At 41.3% G+C, this 16,813-nt stretch overlaps 1 protein-coding gene across 1 annotated transcript in view; it reads left to right on the top strand.

Annotated features, from left to right (window-relative positions):
• Positions 1-16,813, top strand: part of TMEM178A (transmembrane protein 178A) — a 49,127-nt gene that overhangs the window by 1,151 nt on the left and 31,163 nt on the right. The window lies entirely within an intron of this gene.

Below are 16,813 nucleotides of genomic sequence, written 5' to 3' on the forward strand. Positions count from 1 at the left end.
CCCAACCCCAAAGTGCAGGGTTTCCTGTTGATTGGACCTCAGATAGCATGAATTCATTGGCGAGGCAGTTGAACACCGATAGGATATCTACTTTTTTCCAACCTTCCTGGTGACTCCCCACTCCATCCTCAATGTCTGGGCACAACGGGGTGAGGGGAGGAGAGAAGCTTCCCAACCCTTTGAAGTGCTTCTCTCTGGATGTGGCATGGAATCTCTGGTGTGTGATACCTTGTAAGGTTGCTTTTGTGGTAGTTTTGGTTTTGGTCCAGAGTTGTAGAGCATCAGTTTGCTCTTCTGAATTCTATGCAACACCTGGCTCCCATGTGTGGTTAATCAGAAGTTTGATTTTTTTTTTTTTTTTTTTTGGTAGTCTCATTCATGTAAAAATATTCAAGTGACAATCCCATTGGTGAAGTTTCCTTCTAACTTTCAGAGCTCCACTCTTAATATCAATTCTTTTTCTCTGGAATGGGGTGGGTACCTCTTTTCTTTTCCTTGGACTCATTATTGCAAGAAAAAGAAAAAGTCTAAAATCACTGCATTTTAGTATTTAGTAGCCATTCAGCAAAGCCAGTGAACAGACTGGTGTGGAATTGCAGTGTGGAATGGGAGTACGTAGAAAGGAGGGGGTTAATAACGTTTTGGCCTTCAGAGTCTTGTTAGTTGGCATCTTCTTCATTTCTCATACATGTCAACTTCCTCTTTCTCATGGCTAGCTCAGCTGGGGACTGCCATCTGAAATCTGTCTGTGCATGGAAGGACTCCAGCTCTTTTAGGGGGAATAAGATACAGTAACCTTCCTTTGGGAAGTGCACCTTTTTCTTTCTTCTCCTAACTCACATCCAGATCTGATTTCACCTCATGAAAATGCTGCATAATTAATTCTGATAGTAGCATAGTACATGAACAAACTGTAAAAGCTGGATTTGGAGGCTCCGTTATGGAATGCTCATTTAGGCAAGGCAATTTTGAAAGCTAAGCAGTGTAGTCTGTCTTTGGAAATGACAGAGCTGCATTGCCTTACACTCTTTCTATGCCTACAGTAGTTGATTGCATGTAAATTGCATATAGAGGAGTGCCTGAAACAGCAGGGCAGAGTCTAACCCAACAGCAGGAGAGGGACCCCCACAGGATCCTGCACATTCCCCACCTCTGGAAGTGCCCTGGCTAGCTGAGGTGCCCAGCTCCGGGGTAGTCCAGGATCAAATAATCTTAAAGGTAAAGGGACTTTAGAGGTCATTGAATCAGTCTCCCACCTATTGTTCAAAATCCCTTCTTCTATAGTCTTTCTGGCAAATGTTTGTCCTGCCGAACACTTCCATAAGATTCCCATACTAGTTAAATTCATTGGCTTTTTTTCATCATGAGTGCAGTGTTTTAGATTAAAACAATAATCAGCTTTGTCGTATTGGTAGTGTTTAGCTAATTGTTTGTGCAGAACACGAAGGGTTCTAGGCTGTAACCAGAAGACATGGGCTCCATTGCAAGCTCTACTGCTCAGTGCAGTGCACCCTCCAGGAAGTGTTCAGACCTCAATGGCCTTCAGTTTTCTTGTCTATGGTATTAGGAAAGCTGACTCTTCTTTGGGGAATATTCTAGTTCTAAAATTTAACATTGTTGTAATAATAACAGTGTAAATTTAGCTTTCTGGGAAGTTAATGAGCTGACATTATTACGACATGAGGGGTTTGGAGAGAATGACAGATATCATTACATGATAGGATCATAATTTATTGTTTGGAAGATGGCCAGAAACGCTTCAAGTACTTTTAACATTGCAACTAGCCTACCTTGGGCTAGTTACATAACCCTTCTGGATCTCCATTTCATTACCTATGAAATGAATAGGCAAAATGAACAGCTTTAAAATTCTATAATTCCATGAATAATTTGATTTTGATCATTACCTTTGTTTCAGCATCTGACGTTAGTGGCTGTGGCATGAATTTCTTAAATGAATCATATATATCCAGCGGTTAACATCGCATCTAATTTAAAAATTAAGATAAATAGGGTCTTATGGTCTATTTGTACTTTCTTCTCTGAATTACCTTGTTTAAGAGTTTTAACATTTAGCAATTTTAATCATCAGAAAAGAAGAAAAATAGCCTCAGATGGGAGAGTGGGGTGAGGTGGCAAAGGACCCCAGAACCACCTGGGGTATTTAGTGAGCTTTTGAGGAAAAAAAAGAGATGAGCTGTTCTTCATAGGACTCAGAAGGAAAGCCTGGAGGTGAGTAGAAGTTGCAGAGAAGAAAGTGTGAGTTTGTAATACGGAAAGCATCCTCACAGTTGGAATTATTTTAATCTCATGTTACTGGAGGCCAGAGGAGTATTTCTGAGAGATGTAGCAGAGACAGAAACAGTCCATGTAAACAATGAAAAATTAGTTTAGAAATGAAATGTACAGACTAGCTCTTCTTAATCTACTTAAGAGAAATCTCATGAGCCAGAAAAGCATCCAGCTCGATGGACCAAATATTTGGGAAAAATTACCAAATTCTAATTGTCACCCTTCATTATGATTCTAGTTCACTTCTAGCCCAGAGTGACCCTAGAAGGTCTAGACTGGACCTCTGAGAAGGACCTTTGATTAGAATGGTGGTAGAGCTATTCATAAATGCATTCAGAGCCAAGACTAGAACCCCGGGCTACTCTGCCAGACTGACAACCATTCACCAGCATGGTTTGATTACAGGTGTTTTTCCATCTGCAAGTCCTCTTCCTAACACTGCATTGGCCAGTCCACATTTTTACTTTCTTGCTCTATGGGATAATCTGCAAAATCTTTTGTGAGATTAGGTTCACACGCTATTCCCATAGTTTACTATCCAGTGCAATAAATGCCCATTGAAAGCCTATGATATGCCAAGTTGTGATGAAGATGTGGCTATGGGGTTCTTTTGTGTTTGACTTGCTCAGTTGATTCTAAATGATTCTTCCATATAGTTCCTTCTTGTAGCTAACTTTTGATGCTAAGGAAGCTGCTGCCCTGGTCAAAATGAGTGCTGTATGCAAATGAAGGCATCCCCCACTGACCAATCAGAAGGACCTGGAAGTTGAGAGAGCCTAATTGCAGGAACTTGGGAGAATGGATTTAGAGCTCAGAGCTCTGGCCCCTCTGTGCCACTGGAACTGTTAGAGGTTTGAAAGAAACCTGTCCATGTAAAAGTCACGGAAAACCAGTAGAGCAGGAGACACGGCGTGGATTACGTAAGAAGCCCTGGAAATGAGAAGAGGTGACCTACAGATAGGTTCTTCATTCATTCATTCATTCATTCATCTGATTTATTCACTCAACAAATAAATATTGGGTGTCAGGTATTGCTCTAGTTGTAAAGGATACAAATGTCTGTCCTCATAGAGTTCATATCAACTGGTGGAGTTTCTAGTGAGTAATGTAGGAACCACCCTTAGTAGGTTACGGGAGGAGGACCTGGGGAGGGCTGCTAGCACTGGTAGGCAAATGATGGAGGAGACGTGCAGAGTGATGGAGCACTCTGCCCTTTGGGAGATGCTGGCCCTTCTGTTCCAAGTACAGCTCTTCTGTTTAAACTACTGGATGAACATTCAAATAGGAGGACAGATGGAAGGAGACTCAGTTAAAAACATTATATAATGCTACTTTCGGTTACTGAAAACACTTATTTTAATAAATAAACATTGATGAGACTTGTGAATCCATTATGTAGAACTTTGGAGAAATTAATTTTGAATGGGAATTAGTCATTGAAATTGTATCAAAAGTTCCAACTGTTCTTACTAGGCTTCACTTAAATTTTCTAAAAATTTTTAATTAAAAATTTTCATTAAAAACAATTAACATTACGTTTCAAATATATGTACTTTGTTGATGTCAATCAAATCCTAATATTACATATGGCCTGCAAAAAACAAAAGGAATATTACTGTTGCAGGGTTTTGTTTTTATGAAATTTAAAGGGGTAGAATTTCAGAAATGTGAAGATGGTATTTTGTATGCATAATGTTAACTTGTATAAATCATTTGGGATTGAATTCTTGAAACTTGAAATAAAACATGTCCTTGTGGTTTCAGAAGCATTTTTCATCTAATGAGATAAACAGAGATATCAAAGACAGTGGGACACATATACTTTGTCATTTTGTTCTCTGCAAGAGAAAGTAGGAAAATTGGTAGGAATTCATTGGATCTGCTCTTCACTCTGCTAATGATTTATCTGTTTCCCCTGTTGCTTATTTTCCATGAAATTAATAGTCTGTACAGGACCCACCAAGTTCTACCTGACACAGAAGTAGATTGATGCTTTTCTTCAGCTCATTTGTAGACCAAAGTATCATTTGTGTTAGAATAATTATCGCCCAAGAGCCGATGATCTAGGACAGTTGAGACCAGCACTGTTTCTCCTCTCTGACCCATTGGCTCACATCTAGTTTTCAGATCTTGTCTTGAACCAGAAGGTGCTGCTGGCAAAGGAATTCCTCAGCTTTGGGGGTGATGGGGATAGCATTAAGACTTTTTCTTTTTTCACTTGGAAAGCAAGTGGTCTCTGAAATGGTTTTTGACTCTCACTCTCTATAATTTATATTTACTCATTTTTAAATTATGGCATGGACCATACGAATATATGCATCATAGAACACAGACAAAAGCAAATTTGGAAGTGGGGCGGTAACAGATATCAACACAAGTTGAACTGTTTTCACCCTGCATTCCAAAAGATTGCTTGTATACCCCCTGGCGTGTGCTCACTCCACTTTGAAGAGGGCTTCTCTCACTACTCAACAGCAGAGCCAAGTTCTCATCTGAGCCCAAAAGGAGGGATTTTTCCTTCCTCAGCTGAACTTTATGGGGGGCCTCCCGGTGCACTGTTTTGTCACACACATTCATCTTGCACAGCGGAGAGAGACACATTTGATTTTCTGTATCCTTTCTGACACCAGGCACAGTATTAAATGAGCCCTTTTTGATTAACCAACTGCCAGCTTGTACTACACAACTCTTAATGACTAGATTTGTGGTTTTGTTGCAAGGTGTTTTGTGGCTGAACATAGCCAAGGGTAGTACTTTATGATTCAATGCATTCTATTGCTAACGTCCTGAAGGTTATGTTGAATAGAAATTAAATTCTTACTTGCCACTCTGCTCTCAGAAAAAGACACTTGCTTAAATCCTTCCAACCACACATAGGAATTGTCTTGTAAAAGTCATTTATAAACACAAAAGTGGGTGGGGTTTTAAGTGGTTTGGGATCAGAACTGCCAGAATCAATGACATTTGTATCTACCATGTCTCATGGATAACATTTAGCAATGGCTTTGAGGGGGAAAAAAAAGGAAGAATTTTTGCTATGTCATAGAAGGTTCACATTCAATTATATCCAACTTGCTGTGATTTTTTTTTTCTTTCCTTAGTTACTGATTTTTCTTCTCCAGTGCTCAAAAAGAGCCCTCAAACCCCATCAGGCTGACTACTGGTAATTGCAAGTGTTCTTGATTGCTGTAGGCGATAAGCTTTTGTTAGGGGAGCATCTGGACGTTCAGATCCATTGAGGGAGAAAGGGAGACTCCAGATGTTAAGCTGGAGCCCAGGGGGAGTGGGAACATTGAAGAAATTTAGGCAGGTCAAAGGGTTTCCCAACCGTTAACCAACGATGAACTTGCCTTTCATCTCTGTTACACCTGAAGGGCAGTATACCCCCTGATTATTGATCTGTGACCTCTGCCAAGCCAGCTGTGACCTTGGTGTGGTCTCCTGATTCCCTCCACCCACCTTTCTCCTATTCACCTTCTCTCCCAGGGAACTTCCTCTGTCCTTTCATACTCAATTACGTGGACATCTGAGTTCTATTTTTTGGTACTATTTGCTGGCTAAAAGAATAAAAATATGAGATTTGGTCATCCTCTTCGCTTGCCAGCCCCTTGCAAAAGCAACTGGTAAAGTAGAAAGGAAAAGTTGAAAACAACCAAACTGAGGATCTCCAGAAACTTCAAAGAGCAGATAGGTTTCCTTTGGAGTAAAACAAACGTTAGCTCACCATTTCAAGGCAGTTCAGCCAAGGTCATCCGAACCATGTAGACTTGCTTCAGGCTTAAAAAATTAGTTTTCCTATGGTTGTTATTTAAAACACACACACACACACACACACACACACACAAAACCACCACCACACTGACATTGTCTAAAGCTTTGCACAGCCGTTGTAAAGATTGTTATCAAAATATAGGCAACTGTAAATAGAAAGTGGGCTTTATCCTCAAATGCTGATAAAATTTATGACAGTTGATTTTTTTCACTTTCTTATAGTGTTTCCCTGTGGTTAAAAGTGATTGTAGTGATTAATCTATCTTATTGCTAGTTTTAACTAAAAGGATGTAACTGAACTTGGAGCATGAGCGACTCGGCCTCCGTGTCTGAGGCTGACAGCCTTTGTTTCCTGCAGGGTAATGGAAACTATGCTGCACTCCATCTTTCTTGAAATTCAGCCAGATAAACTGATTGCAGACCTCACAATAATGTCGTGGGAACGCCCATCAGAGAACACATTAGCCTCTGAAAAAAAAAAGGGGGGAACAATACGAGCCATGTTTTAGTTTCTGTTATCTCAAATGACTGAGGACATGGAATTATTTTCTATAACTTGCTAGATGTCCCCCAGTGTTCAGATTTTTTTGATATTCTGTTCACAGGTAAAAATCAGCTTACTAATTTCTCCTCGAAGGACATAAAGGTGCTACTGTGTTCCCTTTTGGTTTTCTCCAAGTATTTTGATGCTATATAGGTACGTGGGGAGAGGTTCCAGAATTGTAAGTGGGAAATTCTGAATGTATCGATAATTCCAGAAGGCTTAATTGTCTCTTTGCAACAGGTCATTCTACTGCAAATCAACACTGATGCTTCCATCTGCCAATGCCCGCTTAGGGTCTATCACAGTGGAAGAGGCAGGGTGGGCAGGGGAGGGAGGGCTATATTTGGCTCTGATCTCTTTTGTTTACATTTTAAGGATTTTTATTTGGTGTAGGGGATGTGAGCATTTGCATCAGTCAGTCAGTCAACAATGTTACTGAGTGTTGGTGATAAGAGGCTGCTTAGTGAAAAATACGGGTTGTTATGTCCTCCTGTCTTGTGGGGTTGTGGGGTTGTGTTTCCCTAACCATACCCAGAGCAACGAGGTAGGAAGTCTGGGTAGGTGACAAATTTGACTTTAAATGCCATTTCTTAAGCTCTTACAATTTTGAAAACTGCTTGCAGTGATGTTGACAGTTGTCATGGAATCTTAAGCCTGGGCATCCCCTTAAATGGCATTCCGTGAAGTTATCCTGAAAAACAACAGAAGTGATCACCTGTCATGTGGTTGAGAAATTATGATACCGGTCATTGCCGTGACAGTTTGATGTCCCAGGAGACAACCGTAGGGGTGAAGAAACCAAAAATATAATAGAGCCGAGGCCAACTGGGGCTCAGTATTTGTTTTATGCCACTGATACCTCAGAATCCCTTGGGCCAGGTCACTTCATTCTTCTCATGGAACATACTGGAGGACACCTGGGTGTTCAGAGAATGGAAGTATCTGTTGAAGAAGCTGAAACTCGCAAGTATTCAGCAAATAATGTGATAAGCTGAAGTAAGGAGTGGCAGGAAAGTGACAGTGACAGCTAACATGAACGTTTCTGAAAAATAGTGTCTTTTGTTCAAGTGTGGAAACAAAACAAAACAAAAGACACAAGGAAAGCATTTGCTATTCAACAGTAAAAGATAACATCCAGCCAGAAGATGTCCGCTGAAGCAGCATCAAAGTCGTATTGTCATTTTCTCCTTTTTTTTTTTTTTTCATCCCAAGTGTCACCTTTTCTTTCTGGAGGAAACTCAGGTTGGTGGGAGGAAAATGGGTGAGCACATATAGAATCAAAGATCCACAGAGTTGAAAGGAACTTGGAGCAACGATGCTCACCTTCTTTTCTCGCTGTGATGCCCATGATGGAAGATCTTCACACGTGCTTCCAGTGCCCGTCAATTTCCAGCAGACCAGAGCCAGTTCCTTCCTTTTCTTTCTGAAAGTGTCTTATTAGAATGCCTGGGAGGGAGGGGATGTTGTATTCAGCATCATTTTATAAATTTGTTTTAATTAATAAGACAGAGTCTATTATTTGGATCAGGGAGGCCCTTCCGTCTTGTATAGAAGAAGCTTGAAGACACCAGTCTGACTGGCAGTGGGGATAGAGACTTCGTCTATAATTTTTTAGGGGTGGAGGGTTGTAAGAGAGGCTGATGGATATCGTATGCATGGGTGCTTTGGTCCCCCAAAGTCATCCCCAGACACTACCACTGATTTGGAAAATTGGGAGATGTATAAAGAACTCATTACCTCTTCGTCTTCTGAACTGGTCCCGACACACCTGATTTGGGAAAAATTTTTTTAAAATGATAAGAAAAAGCATATAAAAGGTCACAGTTTTGTATGCCCTCCAAATGTGGCACGGTTATTGAAATAAATATGTCTGAGAGCTCCTGAGAAGCATTAAACAGAGTCATTCCCTAGTCTCCAAGCCACACATACATATGATTCTGCAAGAATATTTTTGATTATGCCATGGGGGAAATTGAGTGCTTCTTACTAACAGGCCCTGGATTTTCATTTTGGAAATTTGTGGCAGGGGTACGTTTTAGAGCATGTTTCTATTTCTAAACTATGACAGAGTTTTTGTGTTAGCATGCTTCCAGTTCTGTTTACAGGTTAAAACGACAAACTTCCCCCTCCTGTCCCCCCTACCACATATGTAGTTTTCTACAGTTGTTTTTATTTCTGAAAAGGTCAGGTACAGCAGCATTTCTGATTAGGTATGAAACATTATAATTTGAGCTGTGGGTCTAATTTTTTAAAAATGCAATTAATAAAGTGCTTGATAAACATCTACTTACATAGGTGGATTTATCAGTTAAGGATCTCTTAGTGCCAAATAACAGAAACCCCAAATAAAATGGCTTAACCTACAAGGAAAACGTATTATCTCCCATAACAAGATGTCTGGAGGAAGCCTGTACGCAGGGCTGATTAAAGATTCAGTGCTGTTGGGCTTTAGTGGTCCCAACATGGGTGTTTTTGCCTTCAGGCTTGTCTCGTCCTGGTCACAGCGGAGCCACGAGTCACTTCCTTACACAGTGATGTTCAAAACCTAGGAAGGAAGGGAGGCCATGCCCTGTTTTGTGAACCTTTTTTAATAGTAAGGGTAATTTCCCAAAGGTCTCTGAGCAGACTTCCCACTGGTGCCATTGGTGGGACCGTTGTCACATGACCATTCCTAAACCAATCTCTGGCAAATGGGATGGAATTATCATAATTCCCTTAGACCAATTAAGTTTTCCCCTGGCCCTGGGGAAAGGCCAAGTCTCCCCAGGGAAGCATTTGGCTGCCTGACAGGTGAATAAGGTTTGGGCTCTGTCACCTAAGGAAATTTGGCTGGTGTGTGTACAATCACAGTGCCTTTCCCAGCAAGGGGCTCCAAATGTTGTCCTGTCCTACCTTTGATCATTGTGCAGGTGGAGCAGGACTGAAAACCCAGATTTTTTTACTAGCTTACTACTAGCTTTTCCAAATATACTGTATTCTCTCTCCACATCCTGCCCTGATGGGCACAGGAGAAGAAAAACATCTTTTTTCCCTTTCCATTCTTAGCTTCTCTGGTTGGGACCTTATAAATCAGACTGACAGAAGACAGATTAATAAAAGAAAACAAACAGAAGTTTAACATGTGCATGATTCATGCACATGGGAGCGCTAAGAGATAAGTAACTCAAAGTGGTGGTTAGAACTTGGGCTTCTATAGTATCATAACAAAAGAATAATACATTTTTTTAAGAAGAGACCATACAAAGGAGAAGGCCTTTGAGTTTTTAGGACTGACAGATTGTGGGAAGGCAAATATATGAGGAAAACTAAGGATAAACAAGGACTAGTTTCAGTGATTTTTTTTGTTTGTTTGTTTGTTAAATGTCGATCATCTGATACTGTCTCTGGGCTGATAAGGGTCTAGAATTTTCTCTGGTGATTGGCTTCTATCCTTCGTGGTAGAGAGGGGAAGAAGGAGAGCAGAAAAGTTTTCTTAAATCTACTTCTCAATTGCTTTCAGTTCATAATAATCCTTATGCAAAAGTGACATATTTGAAGACAGCATATTCTACTACCTTTTTTGGATACACGGAAGTATCTGGAAAGCCTGGTGCCTTTGTAAGGAGCCAGTTGTGGTTCTTTAATCTCTAATCTTTAATTCTTTGTGGTTGTTTCTAAGGAGACCTGTTGGTAATTACACTTTTAAAAATGGAATGTAAAATGTCTAAAATTGTGCATTTTAGGGGATATAGATGTATCCTAAGGTCTGATAGTGCCGTTGATAAGTTCAATGCACACTGGTTTGGTGAGGGCAGTGGTTCAGTGCTTCCTGGTTATACAGCATTTCCCTTCCTCCACCCCCACCCGCAACTTACACAGAAGTTCTGTGCACATCAGAGAAGAGCTCTGTGGAGATCATTACTCTGAATAGGCCTTGCGCCTACCCCCAAGCCAGCTTGGTTTAAAAAAATCTGTTCACTCCACAGTATGACTCGTTTTAATTTCCAGTAGGAAAACAACAGTGACAATCATATGTTTCATTCTCATCCCTTGACTGGTACCTGAGTGACCGTAATTACAATGACAAAGTGCATCTATCACTAGAACGACTTGAGAAGGAAAATGAGCAACCCTACCCCAGCTGTTGTCTGTGTCCTGATGTGCCAGTAGAGGCCCGGGTTCAAAACCCGAGAAACTAACCAATTCCAATTTGACACGTTGCTAGTGTCTTTAAGGGCTTGAATAAGCCATGAAATTTCTGTGAAGAATTGTTTGCTTTCAAAATTGCAAACCCAGAAGGCCACGTGAGGAAGCAGTTGTTTGGTGGCTGTGTGTGATCTTGGGTTTGAAGGAGTGGGTGGAGGGAGACTGTGTTGGGATGAACCCTGGTCATCTCAGCAGGCCAACCCACTCCAGGGCACCTCACATTTTCAGATGGAATTACTAGGCTCCTCTTGGACATCTCATTTGAAACTGAGAGTCCTATTTATTAAAGCTTGATGCCTCTTTAGAGCAGGCATTTCAAAGCAAGAAAACAATCTGAACCATTACAGATGGGATGAGCTAGGAGGATTTTAGCACAGAAGCCTCAGAAGATGGTGTAGAGCCGCAAGGTATGTGGGTGGACATATATTTGGACCACCAGATTGCATGCCAATTTGTAGGTTCAAAAAAAAAAAAAAAAAAAAGCAGGAGAACAGGCAGAAAAGAAAAGAAAGCAGGAAGGAACAAATGAGCAGCTATCTGGTGACTTTTCTACACAAGTGTTCATAGCGGCACTATTCACATGAGCCAAAATGTGGACACAACCCAAATGCCTACTCATTGATGAACAGATAAACAAAATGTGGCATTTTATATAATGAAACATTATTCAGCCATAAAAAAGGAACGATATGCTGATTCGTGCCACAATAAGGATGAATCATGCAACCATTAGGCTAAGTGGAAGAGCCAGACACAAAAAGCAATGTACTGTATGATTCTGTTTATAGAAATGTCCAGAATAGGCCAATCCATAGAGAAACCAAGGAGGGAGGAAGCGGTAGTGACTGCTTAATGGGTTTTCTATTGGATTGATAAAAATATTCTGAAAAAAAGGGGGCAATGGCTATACTATGTACTAAATGAAATGGAATTATTCACTTAAAAATGGTTAAAAGGGTAAAAAAAAAAAAATTGGATGGTTTCCCACTGTTCACAGCTCTAAGTCTCAACTTCTCAGCATATCCTAAAAGTCATAAAATAATCTTCCCTGTCTAGCTCTAACTCCCTTTCCAGTGATCTACCCAGCCACTCCTCAGTGAAATCAGGATTGGGCTACCCCAGCCTGTTTGCTCTTCTCTCCATACAGATGCTCTTCACAGTCTGTCATTGCATATTCTGTTTCCTCTGCTAGAAATACCACGCCCTCTTGTCCGTCTGGGCTCTCTTCCTTGAAAGCTTCATGCCATAGATACTTCCTTGACCTGCGCCTCAGCCCCTCATGCTGCAAAGTTATTTTATTAGCTGAGACCCCAGTATGCTTTATCTATACCTGTATGACAGTACTTCCTACATTGTATTGTGGCTTTTTCCTTGTCCATTCGTCTCCTGCCTTAAGGCCAGGGACAGGTGCCACCTGATTAGTATCGGGCACATGGTGATCTTTCCATAGAATGGCTGCTAAAAAAATGGCATTGGCTTGACTTATATCACGGCCATCCTATCTGGTTTGCTTTCTTCTCTCCCACTCCATCATTTTTGTTCAATTCAAGGTTAAGAAGGGAGAATTATTCTCCATTTTCAAAGCATTGGACTCTAATAATTAATTCAAAAAGATGAAGTCCTTGGCATTTTTTAAAAAAGTAGTGATAGTAGTAGATGTAAAAAACAAAAACAAAAACAAAAACATTTATGCTATGCTTTCCTTTTGAAGTGTTCAAAGAATCAGTGTAAAATTAACAGGGTGCTTCTTTATGGGAGATTTTCCTCATAAATTGTTCTTAATCCCGAACTAAAGGATTGTGTTATCATTGAGGTTTTCTTGTCTCCCTGCTTATCTCTGCAGGAAGTCTCTACCTTCAAGGAACGGTTCTGTTGTCTCTGTTCTCTCCCAGGACCTAGTAGGGGGCTTTAGAAATACTGGGAATGCGGTACATACATAGTGTTTTGCAAAGTTCATTCCAAGTATTTCTTTGTACAGTTTTGGTATATTAAATACTCTTTTCTTTCCCAATAAAACTGTTGCAAGTCCAATTACATACTTCCTTCGGCCAGAGGGCAGAACAGCTGGAACACACTCCAGAAAGACTCTTGGTTGCTCATCTGCGGCGGGCTCATTGCTTAGGAACAGCCCTCCCCCCAACAGAATCGTGGGGGATGCAATGCAGGAGTGCTCCCCTAGGGCTTTTCTGGCAGAAGTGGCTCTCTAAGAGACCAGTGGCTTTGCTGACGTTTTCAAGTGATCTTTCCAGCAAGTTTATTTTGCAAAAGTTTTCTGAGGAGACGGGAGTCCGGAGACTTGGGGCATGGAGACGGGAGTCCGGAGACTTGGGGCATCTTCCCCACTCTGTGATTAACTCACTCTGTGACCTTGGGCAAGTCACCTCACCTCCCCAGAGCCTCATTTTCTTATTCGTAAATACAGGGATTGGATCCGTGTAACCTGGTGGGTCTTTTTCAGGCATTAAGCGGCTGTAATTATAGGATGCCCAGAAAACAGCAGCTTAATTAACTCTGCAAAGTGTAAGGAGAGGAAAAGGTCAGTTCTTTCTAGAAGCAGGTAAGCAAGCATTAGGACAATCCAAACTTGAGAGCCTTTTCTTGTTTTCAAATTGTTCACCCATATGTCTTTTCTTTGCTTTTTTGAATGTGACAGGCTTTCTTATTGCTTAATTTTCTTTTTCGTTTCCTGAGGATTTCAAAGGAGAAAGCAGGACTTTCTATATTGTTCCAGGAAGTCTCTTCTGTGGGAGCAATGTTTGCCATTTGGTTGGAAGAATTCAACTGTATTACTTTTTTCTTCTTCTTAGATGATTTCATAAGGAATTGGTAATAATAAGGTAGATCTGGTTTTAGGGACTGGAGTCAGAGTTTATAAAAGAGAACAAAAGGGAGTACCCTTTAGAAAATTGCATAGTACAATTTAAATTTTGCCTTACTTGCTCATTTTTAAATGTCTTAGGGGAAGTTTTGAAAAGATTTTGATGAAAGAAAAAATCGTATACTTTTTTTGTTACTACAGGAAAAATTCCAGCTTTATTCTTTCTTTGCTTCGAAGCGTATTTAATACTCATAATCCATGTGAAGTCAATGGGAAGTCTACAATTATGTGTGATGCTTCATTTTGTTCAAAAGTTTTAAAGATATGCTCTCCGAATTTAATAATCCATTGTGTTAAATACCCGGAAGTTATATTCGATCAGTTTAATTTAATCTATATTATGAATCCTGATTATTCATTTCAGTTTCTCTTTTCCCCCCTCAAATGATATTTTCAGTGACTTGCCACATATTGTAACTGGCATAACAGTTAATTTTACTGAAAGCCTCATTCAGAAAATTTGAACGTGATATGACTTGCCTTGACCCCAAGTTTCCTCCTTTGCAGAGGAAAGGATATACCTACATGACCTCTTTGGTCATCCATGGCAATAATTATAATGGCCTATTCGCCATGCAACTTTCTGATCCTTGACGGGACCCGTTGTTTTTACTTAAGTCCTTCCACGCAAGCCAGAGACTAGGAAGGCAGGCCAATCTTCTGCATCATCTCCATCAGGGTCAGGCTGGTTCTTATCGAGAGAGCCAGAGTGTGACTTCTGGCAGACAGACTGTATGTGGTCTATGGTATTGAGGAGGTACACCACACCTTGCCCCTGTCCTAAACCTTGGGCTCTTTGGAAGACTTACTTAGAAGGTTATCTAAGAGGAGGAAAATAAAACTGTTTGAAGAAGGTTAACTAACCTACCCTAAATGGTGGTGGGGAAGATGAGAGAGAAGCAAGTCCATAGAAAAGGAGAGGCAAGCCATCACATAATGGTCTTAATTTGGCTCTCTTGGTTTGGGAAAATATTTCTTGGAAAGTTTCTTCATTCTTTTGGGATTTTGTTTCTTTGTTTAATTATACAAACAGTAATACAACAGTCTTACACAATCCTTGGGAGATTATAAATTAAGTAAGTGAAATGTCTCTGGAGTAGCCATATGACAAGGAATGAGATACTCACGGAGTATAAAAGAACACCTTAAATGTACACAGCACATTCCTTCCACATCCCTCAAAGCAGCTTTTCACAAGGAGAAAAAGGACACATGTACCCTGAGTAAGCCTAGGTGGTCCAGGGGAAGGACATCGGAACTCCTGGTAATTACCATTTGTATGCAGAGTAGGGGTGGTCCATGTGGTGGGGGGGGGGCAGGAATGAGGAGAGGGGGTGGGGGCATAGCCTGGGGGGGGGGGGGGTTTGGGGGGGGGGGTGGGATGAGGAGACTTGGGCACCTGGAGCTCCTGGCCTAGGCCCAGCTCTTCTTGCTGCCTGTGGGACCTTGGCAAGTCACATAAACCTCTCTAGATCCCTCTTGGTGGTTTTCTAAAGTAAAGGGTCAGACTTCATGATTTCTAAGAGTTTTCCAAATTATTACATTTCATGATTTATTTAGAGCATCAGGAAGTCAGGGTGAGTTTTCCAGAGAGCTAAAACCTACCTTTCTGTGCATCTCCATGGATGGATGTATTTATTCAATGGGTGATGCCCATCCTTGCCTTCTGAAACAGAGAGCACCAAATTTAACTTTCGCATCATGATTCAGGTCATCCTTATGAATGATGATATAATACTTAGGTACCATAGGGCATGCAGAGGTATGTAGAACTGTGTGCCTCAAAACGAAATAAAACAGTCTACTATTCTTTAAAAAAACTGTGGCTGCTCTGATATATATATATATTTTTAAACACTGGCTGCTTTCTAAATATCACTTCCTTCTGCCTCTGTGGTCTGCCTGTAGCTGACCTTTTATATATTCCACTTTGCTGCTTCTAATGGGCTAGGAACAGGGCGTCATAGATGAAGCATGTAGGAATTAGGTGTGAAGTTAGAGCGAATAGTCTCTAGATGAGGTTTCGGGAGGTAGACTGTGGGATGTGATTGTCACTGCAGGAGACTTTTGGGGGGGCTCCTCTTCTGTGTGGCAAGAAACAAGTCTTGTGGAAGTACAGTATGAAGGTACTATTTATGGAACGATGTCTAGTTTGTGACCATTCTTCCTACAAAGAAATAGAGAACTGTGACAAGGCAAGAATGCCAAGAGGGCTCAGAAATAGAAAGAGGTCACCAGGAGGGGGGGTGGGCAGGTCTGTGGCAGTGTCTGGGTGATGGACAAGCATGGCCTGTCATTTGTAGGGCATCCCACACAGTCATCCTGCTCGCAGCCTTGGCTTGCCCGCCATTCGCTACCACGACTGCCCATTATTCCCTCCTTTAGATAAAGCAGATGCCTGGGATTGGCTGTGGCAAGGCTCAGTTAGGACCCACGGGATGCTGAACTTCTAGTTGTCATTCTATTGATCCTGGAGACCACTTGTAGTAGATTAAGAAAATGTAAATTGGTGATTCATTTGCTGTGTATTTACATGGAAATGCCACTTTATTAGCTTGCAAAGTACAGTATCTTCCATTTCAGCATAAATTTGGACACTGACTAATTTGCACTTGTTTAATCTTGCAAGCTTGGCAATTTTGGGAAGCCTCCTACTTCCCCCATCCCCCCTCCCCATAATCTCACCTCACCATCCGACAAAGCCAAGAATGTTGCTTTAGGCAATGGGAAGCATATTGCAAAATACCACTGGGTTTCTTTAAGCTTTTCTGGTGTTAATTAATTAATTGATTAATAAGCATCACATTGGTCAGTCTCTCCTGGGGCTCTCTTTGCTGTGCTTTGTGGGTGCAGTCAGAGAAGCAGTCAGACTTGGGGCTCTCCTGGGACCACAGCTCCTTTGCCCAGGTGGAGGACCCGGAGCCCATCCTGGGCAGGGGGGAAGCAGGAAGGTCTAAGAACTGTGTGGATGGCTTCATCCAGGATGGTGTTTTTGTAACTCCTGAGAGCGATAGGGAGGTGTGGAGGAAAAGCCCTGAGATGACCAGTCATTAGGGACTGCCCGGGCCATCCCTTCTGGCATAGAAGTCAAGCTTGCGGCGGCGATTGTGTTACCACCCCGCCTTCCAGGTTAGGTTTTTCCT

This window comes from Mustela nigripes, chromosome 7 (genome assembly GCF_022355385.1).
Source record: "Mustela nigripes isolate SB6536 chromosome 7, MUSNIG.SB6536, whole genome shotgun sequence".
Taxonomy (NCBI): domain Eukaryota; kingdom Metazoa; phylum Chordata; class Mammalia; order Carnivora; family Mustelidae; genus Mustela; species Mustela nigripes.